At 33.3% G+C, this 12,922-nt stretch overlaps 1 protein-coding gene and 1 long non-coding RNA gene across 2 annotated transcripts in view; one reads left to right on the top strand and one right to left on the bottom strand.

Moving 5' to 3' along the window:
- Window positions 1-994: 994 nt before the first annotated feature.
- LOC143242457 (uncharacterized) lies at window positions 995-5,762 on the bottom strand. The gene is made up of 3 exons (XR_013022736.1): window positions 5,479-5,762; window positions 4,836-4,938; window positions 995-1,134 (listed from the first exon to the last, which is right to left on the bottom strand). It is a non-coding gene; the product is annotated as an uncharacterized LOC143242457 (long non-coding RNA).
- Window positions 5,763-5,889: 127 nt separating this feature from the next.
- Window positions 5,890-12,922, top strand: part of LOC143242450 (anoctamin-2-like) — a 67,925-nt gene continuing 60,892 nt past the window's right edge. Inside the window, exon 1 of the transcript XR_013022710.1 lies at window positions 5,890-6,204. The gene's annotated coding sequence lies outside the window, so the exon portion shown is untranslated. The remainder of the gene's footprint in view (window positions 6,205-12,922) is intronic.

The raw sequence follows: 12,922 nt of genomic DNA, 5'->3' as shown, positions 1-12,922 counted from the left end.
TTTTGTATATTTCCTATACTTAGTGTTATCTGCTATGTACACTTTATCAACATGATTAAACAAAGCCAGCTCAGCAAGACGTCAACGTTTGTAAATAATTGTTACTAAACTATAAAACGTGTTAAATATAGAAATTATAAGTTTTATTTTCATTATACTTCACAAGCATTATTTGTTTTGAATTTCACGAGGGATATCTGCGTTAGCCGTCCTTAACTTAGCAGAGTAAGACTAGAGGGAAGGCAGCTAGTCATCACCACCCGCTGCCAACTCTTGGGCTTCACAAGAAGTCATACCTTTCAACTCTAATTTTGAAATACTTCTAAGTTAGACTATATACTATTACTATAACAAAGTGTGGTAGACCTACGTTCATCTTCCAGCAATTAATATTTCTAAAAATTATGTAAAATTAAATCAATATACTTGTAATAGTTAACCCATTCATTCACTTTCTAACTAGAAATAAACTTCTATCATCATATCTATCTTTTCATGCCCGGCGGTTAAGGTACTTGACTAGTAGTCTGAAGGTCGCGGGTTCGAATCCCCGTCATACCAAACATGCTCGTCCTTTCAGCCCTGGGGGGCGTTATAATTTAACAGTCAATTCCACTATTCGTTGGTAAGAGTAAAACAAGAGTTGACGGTTGGTAGTGATGACAACTAGCTGCCTTTCCTCTAATCTTATACTGCTAAATTAGGGACGGCAATCGCAGATAGTCCTCGTGTAGCTTTGCGCGAACTTCAAAAACAAACAAACACTATCTTTTAACTTTCTCAACTCTTCAACATTACCTCATATTTATAATTACCTTTTTTAATATGCTAGAACATAAATTTGATATCAAATTCGAATTAAATTTGCCCTTCAGCTAACAAAATATTACATCATTAAAAATATAGGTTATTATAATATGTTACACAATAGTATTCGACAAAATGAAGGAAAACTTCATTGTACGGTTACTTACGAATGACATCACTCAGCTTCGAAGGGATACACCATTTTTCTTAAGGAAGGTTAACTGTTTGGAACATAAACTTGTGCTGTTCAAGTTGGGCAGAAAAACGATTGGTCTTGACGTTAAGATAAGTCATTTTGAATAAATAAACTTCTGAAGTAAGTTTTCTCTATGGATACAATTAGAAAATATTATTACTATACGAACAGTTATTTCGAAATATAATTACATATTTCATTATAACTTTCGAAAGCAAGATAATTTATATTTTATCAAATTTTCTAAAAGAAAAATTAAACATCTTATAATAAGGAAGCAAACTTTTCCTAAAAACTAATTAAATAAATGAGTAAACTAATTGTTTCCCAAATTAATATAATTTAAAAAATTTCTCGTAATATTAAGTTTGTTTTGAATTTCGCACAAAGCTACTCGAGGGCTATCTGCGCTAGCCGTCCCCACTTTAGCAGTGTAAGACTACAGGGAAGGCAGCTAGTCATCACCACCCACCGCCAACTCTTGGGCTACTCTTTTACCAACGAATAGCCCCCACGGCCGAAAGGGCCGTTGTTTTTCACGACGGGGATACGAACACGCGACCCTCAGATTACGAGTCGCACGCCTTAACACGCTTGGCCAGGCCGGGCGCCGTAATATTAAATGCTGTAGTGCAGAATTTACTATATCGAAAGTACTGGAGGCTGAATAATAATTATTACTGGAATTACATTTTTATGAAATATTTGTGTTACTCAGATACTGTCGAGTTTACTTTATTGTTTTTAGATTAATTTAATAACTTCTCTTTCTTTATCGCAGTTTTGTTTGCTATTATGCAGATAATTACATAATGAACTGTTTCAAAAACACAATTTTTAGTGTTATAAACGCTCAGACTTACTGCTGAGCCTCCAGGAAGGGCTTAACTTTCAAAAGTTCTATTCCACATCTAATATAAACCCAATACTGGAATGAGTAGTGTTGCAGGTCCAGAAACAGGAGAATGAAGAGATGAAGTTTATATAAATTATTGTGATAAATAGTCGTAGTATTCTACCTGCATGAATGAAGCAGTGTTTCTGTTGTGGAAGTGACTGTGTCATGTAGAATGGAATCTATTTTGTGTGTATGTGTGTGTGGTTGTTTTCGCTTTGCTTAACAACTCCCTCTATTACTTGTATCGTTTCGGTTCTGACTGCAAACTTACATTCTTCTGAAAGGTTTGTGAATGGATGGAGCAGAATATCCTCAACTCTATCATCGTCAGATGTATAATTTTTTTATTTTACGAAAATACCCAGCACCTGTTTCTCAGATTTGTACAGAAAGATATTTAATGTGTCCTTCTCAGTTTCTTTTTCTTTTAAAGTTGCTTGCCGCTAAGACTTTCCTCACAAACGTGTTTCACCAGTGTCCGGGTTGTTTGCTTTGTCATAACCCACAACTGCCACGTAACTCGATATCCCAGAATAGGGTAAATCATTGATTGTGACAGTGTAACTATTGTGTTATGTTTTGAAGAGAGAAGAGAACTTTGAAGATAATCAACGATTCTTTTGTTGTTGTTGCTTGTTTGACAGAAACATTATAAATATTCAAATAGCGCCTACTTTCGTGTGGTAATAAAAATAACAGCTCATCATGTTTCTGAAATGTTTTCCTTTAGAGATTTCACTGACCTCCTGAAAGTGTTTGTAAGCGCATTCCCTTCTTCTGAAGTATTCTTCCCAACGTAAAAAAGTAGAAGAACATATTTATTGCAATAATGTTTTCTGTAAAAAATACACTAGACCACTGAATGTACTTCAGCACGTTTTTGTTTTCCTAATATCGTGCAATTGGTAATGTATTTGAGTTTTTGTATTTTGATTTTCACACTCAAGAAGAAACAATTAATATTATCATGATGGACACTTTCTCTGTCAAAACGTGTGTAAAGCAGTGATAAAGTGGAACTTACCACAGAAATTGGTTACAAATACCAGACGATTTTGTATAAGTATATCAATTTTCTGTACTGCACAGAAACTGCCGCCGGGACGAATATAAAAATAAAAATACTTGCTCGTAATGGATCTCTATTTTAGAATTACAAGAATTTTTTTTTCTCGATTTTTCTTCATTATTCTTATTTCTTTATGCGTGAGTTTAACATATAACCAAGGCTCATTGTTCATTCTGTGCGCAAGCAAGCTACACTTTTCATGTATTGCTCACAATCTGCGTCCAGTTACGTAAAAAATTAGCTGCGAGAAAACACACAGCCTCATCTAATTTAATATAACATTTAAACTGAAATGTGGTTGGACGAATTCTTTGCGATTGAAAATCACCAAGAAAAATTTGTTCATTATTCTCATTGCCTGTAACTTTTACTTTTTCTTGTTTCTGAGAAGAAAGCGTTATTTCCTAATCGCTTATGCCTAAAGTAGATGAAAAAGACCTATTTTTCTCTTCAAACTTTGTTTTATGGCTTGGGTAATGAAATTTTCCAATTTATCCATTTTCCAGAACATTCCAGGTAGATTCAGCGCTGAGTAACTGATAGAGAATTTTCACGAACTTACAAGAATATTCAAGAACTTTCTAGAATGTTGTAGAAGCCTAAAAGCTGTGCTGCTCCATAACGGGAATAATAATCGATCTCTTTCCCTGGCTTATTCGGTGCACCTCAAAGAGGAATACAACAGCGTCAAGACCTTGCTAGAAGCTTTGAAGTATGATGAGTATGGATGGGAGGTTATCGGAGACTTCAAAATGGTGGCATTCCTGATTGGTCTCCAAGGAGGCTTTACCAAGTATTCCTGTTACCTTTGCCTCTGGGACAGCAAGGACATTGCAGCACACCACAACAGGAAGCACTGGCCACAACGGACTGAATTCTCTGTGTGGAGGTGCAATATCAAGTGTGAGCCACTAGTGGACCTCCAGAAGGTGTAATTTCCACCATTGCACATAAAATTGGATCTGATGAAACAAATTGTCATGGCTCTTGATAAGGAGTCTGCAGCCTTCAAGTACCTTCGAGACTTCTTCCCTAAGCTGTTTCAGGCAAAGGTCAAAGCTGGTGTTTTCGTTGGACCACAAATAAAGATCCTCGAGTGCGCAGAATTCCTCAAGAAGCCCAGTAGGAAGAAAATAAAGCTTGGAGCAGATTTGTCGCAGTGATTCAAGGTTTCTTGGGCAATCACAAGGTTCAAACTCATGTAGAACTGGTTGAGACTCTGGTAAAGAACTACGGTAAAATGGGCTGCAGGATGCCCCTGAAAGTCCATATCCTTAACGCTCACCGTGATAAATTTAAGAAGAACATGGGAGCATCCTTAGAGGAGGAAGGCGAGCGCTTCCACCAAGATATACTGGACTTTGAACGCCACTACTAAGAAGCGTATAACGAAAACATGATGGAAGACTATATTTGGAGGCTGTTACGTGAAAGTGATTTACATTACAGTTGCAAATCTCGAAAAACTACTCACTTCTAAACATTTTTGTATAACTTTAGTATAAATACATGGAAATCTTGATTCATATGTTATTTTATTCAGGCATTGTGTAAATGAACACGTGCAAATTTGCCTGTTTTTTCATAGGAAATAGGTTAATTTCTAAATTTCATTATCCAGGTCACAAAAGCAAAGTTTGAATGGAATAATGACCATTTTCTATACTTTTACAACATAAGCAATTAAAAAATAACACTCATTATCCAGGAACAAAATTTATGTTACACAGTGTAATTGTTTTGAAAAACCATCAGGACATATGGACTTCAAACCTATAAAAATATTAAACAATAAAGTGTAAGTGATTTTGTTTGATTGTAATTAAACACAAAGCTACACAACGGGCTACTTATACTCTACCCACCACAGGTATTGAAATCCGGATTGTAACGTTATAAGTCCGCAGACATGCCTCTGTGCCACGGGGGGAGGCTTGTAAGTAAGTGAGAATTTCTTATACAGAATACCTGGAAAACATTTTGTAAAGAAAATCAATTACAATTAAGAAATTTTAACATAAAACTTACCCAAAGTCATTTTTAATCTAGGAATTTTCCATTTGACAGAATTGTTTTTCATAAAATGATGGATATATTAATATATGAAAACAGTCTTTTGAATGTGAAGTGAAATGCATTCTAATTTAACATCAACATTAGGAGATTACACAGCGAGCATTTAAGACCTTTACACTGTGTTATATTCGTTATAACTTTTTGAAACATTATCTGGATTTATTAACCTCAAACGTGATTTTTTGAATCAAGGTTTTCTAAAACGTAAATAGACTATTCATGTTTAGCCATAAATAAAAAATCAAGGGTAAATGCGAAAGCTTAAGAAATTCTAATTGGCAGATAAACCGGAAGTTTTGCAAAGCTATAGAAAAGCGGAAGACTTAGTTAATATAAAATTAGAGAACCCACAACGGGTTATGGGTGACATATGACTGATAATGTTAAAACGCTAATAATCTAGCAACAGCATCAAAATTTCACTTTACTTACTTCTCTGTTGCATTTTCTGACTCACAGATTTCACTTAAAGCAAACAGTATGGGTCCACTTACTGGAGTAAGATAGATACGAAGTTGTGAAGTACGTGTCTGTTTCTCTCTCTGCTCTCTTGCTGATTCGTCTGAAATAAAAGTCGAATTATGGAAGGAACACGAGAGCTATTTTCACCCACAAGCTAAGCGGTGAGTGTCTGAGTGCTTTTTCTGTTAAAAATCAGGTTTCGATACCCAAGGTGGGCAGATGATGCATTGTGTATCTTTGTATTTAACAACAAAACAAACAAGGTTATTTTACTTCAAAATGTCAGCAAAATACAGTCCCAAACAAAACAATCAAGCGAGTGTTTCAGCTGAAGCATTGTTTTGTCAATTTTTTTCTTTTCGAGTGTGTCGGTTTTTAAAGGACAGATGGCGAAGTATACAAATGGCGCGAATTACAGTGTTACTGTTAGAAGTTGGTATTAGAATGTTAATATACATGCAGTGAGTTAGTAGGACTTGATTTATTATAAATTTTAGAAAAACTTACATTTCAAAAACAAAAGTGTGCTGTGTTGCAAATAACGATACTTTTGCTCTTGTTTGTTATGAAGCTCTAAGATATATCTACTCGTAGCAGAACTGATTAAATCTAATATAAATTTCCTGGAAGCAAACCTAACGTTCTGTACAGCTACAAATGCTACAATGGATACACATATTTTGATACTGTGTAAAGGTAAGAAAGTAAAAGTTATTTATCTTATTATTTAATTATGTGAGATGAATTAAATAGATTCAAAGACGTAAGAGGAAAAAGCTGAAACTTAAAAGTACAGAACTGTATTTTAATTAAAGTTTTACTATCCATACCAGCCATCTTAAGAATACATTTTCACTTCAGGTGGATTTCTCGTCATCATGAAAAGCTGAGAAAGATAATTCCTATAAGAAAATAAGTTCATTAAACTCGAAGTACAAGTTAAACAGCGATTAGCCTAACGTAATGTTTTCAATATACCAAGGTTATATTTCTAGTATTTAGTATTAGAACTGTCATTGACAGTGTCAGCAGCAAGCATACTAATTATAAGGTGTATTTAATTATAATAGCGCATTACAGCCGACATGGTTCTGCAAATAGAAAACACGGCCTTAATACCCCTTCTGACAGCACTGCTGTTTGTACTAGTAATAGCATTACTAATGTTATTCATTTATTGTTGCTGTAGAAATTAACTTTGGTAGTGAAATATTCTAGAAATATGTAACTACCTGTAAAGGTTAAATGGTTCATATTGCATACTGTGTTATTACTATTGTCTGCATGTTTTCTGTTTAAGATGATACATTGTGTTCTTTTAGTTAGTTTAGTTTGAAATTTCATACAAAGCCACACAAGGCCACTTGTAATAATCGTCCATAATTTTTAAGTAATAGACTAGAGAGAATGTAGTTTGTCGACACTACCAACTCTTTAGCTACTGTTTACAAATGAGTAGTGGGATTAAGTGTTGCATATAATGTTCCATGGTTGTAAGAGTGAGCATGTTGAAGGATGAGAAATGGCACCTCAACTCTCAGTTGCAAACTGAGTGACCTAATTACTGGACCAATTATTGTAGAAATGACAATACTGTAATACAGGTGTAGCAGTAGCTCCCATTTGCTAAGGTGAAGTTCATACCATGGAGCATTTATTAGTTCATAATTGGAAAAAAACAACAACAAAGTCTTTAAAATTACACTATAGTAAATATATAATCAATTTGCAAGTTTCTATTATATGTGTGTTATTTTATTTATGTATTTTAATGAAGAAATAGTATTGTTTTGGGTAAATATTTTTATAGCATATAATTTGATTTAAATTTTTCCTCCTCTAAATTTTAGCATTGTTGATGAGCACTACTTTTAACAAATAGTAACAGACTATAAAAATAATAGCACCATCAATAACCTTCAGACATTTTCAGATTAACTGTGATACCCAGATTTTGACAAGATATTCAAGCTACCAAACACTAAGTGTAAGTAATAAAATCATGGTGTACCATCAGATGGTGCATTCTTTATAAACATTCTTCATAGCCATCTTTACACTGACAGTTGATTGATAAAATGTGCTAATCTTTGACCAATGACTTAGCATCACAGGGTTGTAAATCAACCAATTACAAATTATCCTCATAATTGTGAATACTTTATAAGGTGATAATAGACATAACATTATAAACAAATAATCAAATCAAAACAAACACTGTTGAGAATGTTTCTTTGAGAAATAACCAGAAAAATAAATGAATTTGTTATTGAAATAAAAAATTTATTTTCTACAGCACAGTTGGAATCAGCAGAAAATAGGTTGATTCACACAACAGTCTCTTTACAGTGATTACAGTTTACACATTTCTTGGTGTTATGTTTATTATGTGTGAAAAACATAATGATTAATGTCTATTGCTTGTCTTTTGCAAAATGAATTATAACTTGCTTTCAAAATTATTTTAAATTTATCAGTTGTGCTTTAACAACAATTTCATTATTTGCTTTGAATAGTTTACAAAATACAGCTTTTTTGATGAATAAAATATTTTATTAAACAAGTTACATGTTTTATATTTCTTGCTCAAAAAGGATCTCAGTTTAAGTTGTTTTCAGAGTGTATTTCATAAGCATTTAACTAAAAAAATCCTCAATGAAATATGTTGACTTCAAACACTTAATGAGTTACAGCTTTCTAATATTGTGCATTTTTTCTTCATAATTCTTGACTTAATAGGATTCCATTCTTAAGATATTACTTTATGTACTTGTAATATATAACAATAGTATGACAACAGAGGACTATTTGGTTGGTTTTACAAAGCTCTCCTTACATATCCACTTGTGAGAAAGTAAGACTGTAAACCCATCAATAAACTCTTGTAAAGTGCCAACCTTCACTATTGCCAGTAGTAACACACTCCTTGAGTCAGTCATCCTGTTATGTAAATAAAATGTATTAACTGAAGCCAAGTCTGTTTTTCCAAATCCTAAACTTGTGTCCTCTATTTGTATTGTCTTCAGATGCTGTTATCCCATCGATCCACCAGATCAGAGATTTGCAACAGGTGGCACGCAGGCTGCATGGTTTTATGTGGCCTGCGAAAGTCAATTGAAACATAACCTACTTTTATAATATTTTTTTTTGTAATGAAGAAATGAAAAATTCTTACTTGTGAGGTAAAAATGCATGAAAGCTCCAACTAGTATTCACTAATGAATTTTAAAATTTATTTTGTCAGCACCTATATGTTTATTAATTATGCCTCTATAATTTTACAGTAATAACTTGATAGTAAGAGCTTTTAAATTATGTCACATACACCTCAACATAGTATACCATCATTCCCCCTGCTAGATAAAGTGGATTCACTGAGTTATATACTCCCTCCCTTCTGCTAGACAAAGTGAACATAGTATACCATCATTCCCCCTGCTAGACAAAGTGGATTCACTGAGTTGTATACTCCCTCCCTTCTACTAGACAAAGTGAACATAGTATACCATCATTCCCCCTGCTAGACAAAGTGGATTCACTGAGTTATATACTCCCTCCTTTCTGCTAGACAAAGTGAACTTGCCCAGCTGGTGGCTGTTGCCAGTCTGTCTGTTTGCTGTTGTGGTGGTCGATATGTTGTAAATTATCACTGTTTAATTCCATGTTAAATATAAAAATGAACAAACTTTTTAAGAAACGTAAGATTAACAGTGAAAATAGTGTACCAGGAATGTTGGGAACTTGATTATTTAATTACAAACAATATTGGCAAGTTGTAGTGTTTGATTTGTATGCAAATTATATCAATGCCCAAAGAATTTAATGTGAAAAAACATTATTCAACTATGCACGAATAAAAGTATAAAAAGTATGAAGGAAAAACTCAAAGTTCAGATTGTGGATTTCAGCAAGAAATTAAAACAACAAACGAATATGTTTAGCAAGTTGTCAGAAAGCCAGACATCTACTTCATATGCTTCATACATCATTTCTCTTGACCTTGCAAGGGCAAAGAAACCTTTTATTGATAGCAGTTTAATAAAGAAATGTGCTGTTGAAATGGCAAAGGTGTTTTGGGATGCCAAAACTGCTGAGAAATTTTAATCAGTGCCACTTTCCAACCAAACCATACAAAGAAGGGTCACTGATATGGGAGAACAATTAGAAAACTCGCTTGTTGGACTGGGAAAAAAAGTACTTATTTCTCTCTGTCTTGACGAAAGTACTGATGAAGCAGATGTTAGTCAGCTGTTAATATTTGTATGTGTTGTTGAAGATATTTCAAAGAAAGAGGTATTATTGAATGTATGAGCTCTTCATGGGGCCGCAAAAGGAAAGGATATCTTCAAGGCAGTGAAAAATTCAGTTGATAAAATCGGAGGTTTCAATAAGTGTTCAGCAATAGTGACAGATGGCACACCTGCAAAGATTGGAAAAAATTAGGCTTTGTTGGTTTTTTTAAGGAAAATTAAGTAACTTGCCCAACATTTCATTGTGTTATTCATCAAGGAGCTTTGTGGTGGAAATCAGTGAATCAAAACAAAGTTTTAAATTTGTTAAAGTTATTTACCTGATAAGAGGAGGAAACAAAGCTTTTTTACATTGGCAGCTAAAGCAATTCTTGGAGGATATGGAAGCAGCATATATTGACTTTAAAACCAAGTAAGGTGGCTCAGTGCCCGAAAGTGTTGTGAACAATATTTTGGAATAAGGAAAGAAATCCCTGTATTCCTCAATCAATTTGTTTCATCAGATACAACACAATTGGAAGAAGAGCTCAAAAGTAAGGATTTTCTGATACAACTGGCTTTTCTCGTAGACATCACCACTCACCTTAACGATCTCAACCTAAAGCTCGAGGGGCAGAACTAGATGATATCAGATTTAATGGGAAACATAAATGGGTTTCAAAAGAAGTTAAGAATTTTCAAAGTTTACTTAGAAAACAATGACTTGGGCCACTTTCTGAGTTGTCAGTAATTAATAGAACAGTTCAAAGATGATGAGTCACTTGATTTTTTAGAATTTTGTGTAAATTTTGAAGATATTATTGATGTGTTTAATGCAAGATTCGAAGAATTTGAAATTATAAAAAGCAGGATAGAGCTGTTCAATAATCCTCTTTGTGTTAACAGAAAATCAACAAGCTGATGTTCAACTTGAATTATGTGATTTGCAAGCTGATCCCTTTCTGCAAACCAGACAAGAAGAAGGACCAGATTTCTTTAAACTACTTTCAAAAAATCTATTTTCAAATCTGTGTACTTTGGACAGAAAATTACATCAATGTTTGGTAGCACATATATATATGTGAAAGTGTGTTCTCCACTATGAAATTCATTAAGAACCACAACAGATGTCGCCTCACAGATTCTTCTCTACTTCACCTCCTAAGACTAGCAATGACAGAACTCCATGTCAACAAACCTGCTTTGGTCAGTGTTGCTGAGCGACCTCATAGTTCACATTGAAACTTTTATGTACTTAGTTTATTAAATATCATAGATATGTTTGCTATTCTAATTTCTTTTATATGCAGCATTTTTTCAATAAAATTATTCATTACATAATTGAACATGTTTAAGTTATATTTTCCTTTTATTTTCACAATGAAATACATCTTTTTTTGAAAATATGTCCATCCAAATATCATGTAACATAAAGTAAGTCCCATTCAGATTAACTCCTTCCCCAATCATAACTCATTTTACTATGTTGAAAGGACATAAATTAACCCTACCATGGATCTATTACTCTTTATTTTGCATTATGTAATACACTAACAAGCCCTAATTTGACAAAAAATATAATGCCGCCCACCACTAGACTTGTGACTGTAGTTGTGGCCCTCGGGCACTCTTACGTTGGAAACCCCCTCACTAGGTAATTTTGCTTATTTTAGTACTATTATCTCTTAACTCCCAACCTTCCTTATAAAACTTAATTATTAAATCCACCTCCAAATGTTCAACAGCTCTTTTTCTTAAACTTCTGTAGAATTGCATTATAGATGACAGATTCTTCCCCACATTCACCACCCTATTGAAAGAAAAAATCCTCAACTGGAGATGAGTTTGACCTTTCCAGATCTTAAATTTGTGAACTCTTGTTTGACCTACCATCCTTAGAATTTAACAAACAAAAAGGTTGATCTATTTACTTGATAGTTTTGAATTTTTCAAATCATTTTTTGGGCCTTCTCTTTACATGAGAAAAGTAATTAAGAAATAAGAATCTGTCATCATAGTTCAACCTATCTATCCAAGAAATAATATCCTTGTGACCTTTCTCTGAATTATATCTATCAACTCAATGTACTTATTACAATATGGAGACCAAAACTGCATGCAGTGCTCCAGATGATGCCTGAATAGTGATTAATGATACTGTAGCCATCTGAGACTGATAATCAGTATATTCAACCCAAAATTTACCATATGTAATAGAACACTGTCACGAAGGCTTAAGAATTCAGCCAGTGCCCTGAGTCATTAATTTCATGAACATAATTAAAAGCATTCCAATCTAAAGTTTATCATTAACTTGTAGTGGTAATCCCAGTGCATAACATTATAATTATATGTTATAATTATATACCATTTGTCATGTATTTACCTAACAATCAACTAATCTAAGTTTGTGCAAAATCAAATCATTTCTGACTGAAGATGTTTGTATCTTCTGTAAACTTAATTAACAGTGTTTCAGTAATGTAAATGAGGAAAGCAGTGATCCTATCACAGGTCACACTATTTGTAACATTAGTTTGTCTGAACTCTGTTAACTTTTCCCATCCTTCCACATAGCCTGTCTTAAATCCATTTAAATAACTTATCCAGCTGCATGACTGAGGTAATTTTTCTGCACTGGTACTCTATGTGACACCTTAAAAAAGCTTTTGATTATTATGTTAAAACTAAATCATTTCTTTCATCCTCACTTAGATAATAAATTGTCAATCAACAGATTAATAAGGTAGGGGCTCTTTCTTTTTAAACCTGTTTTGTCCTGTTTTGATTTTACTTTATTTAATAAGAAGGAATATGGTTGTCTTGATTAAAAGGAATAATTAAAATGATGGTCAGTAGTGTGTTCTTGAAGTTCTAAGGCAGGGATAGCATATTAAAAGCATTTACATCTTAAGTTTAAAATCTTCTGTAATGAATATGATAGATGCCAATAATCTTAGGATCCAGGACAATTTCTTATTTTCATGATCACTGACTTGTGCTCTAAAACAAAACTTATGATGTTACATTCCTGTTCATAAGTACAGTATTGCAAAAATTTGGGATTACTTTAATAAAATATAAGATGCATACTTTATGAAAAATTAGAACAAGACTTGAATGCAGTAATCAAATGAAGTCGACCACCAAAATTTCTTCAGTTTTTCTAAATATTTAAGAAATGT

The sequence above is a fragment of the Tachypleus tridentatus genome, unplaced genomic scaffold (assembly GCF_004210375.1).
Source record: "Tachypleus tridentatus isolate NWPU-2018 unplaced genomic scaffold, ASM421037v1 Hic_cluster_2, whole genome shotgun sequence".
NCBI classification, from domain to species: domain Eukaryota; kingdom Metazoa; phylum Arthropoda; class Merostomata; order Xiphosura; family Limulidae; genus Tachypleus; species Tachypleus tridentatus.
The sequence above is the reverse complement of the archived record's forward strand: the minus strand, read 5'-3'. Positions and strand labels throughout refer to the sequence as shown.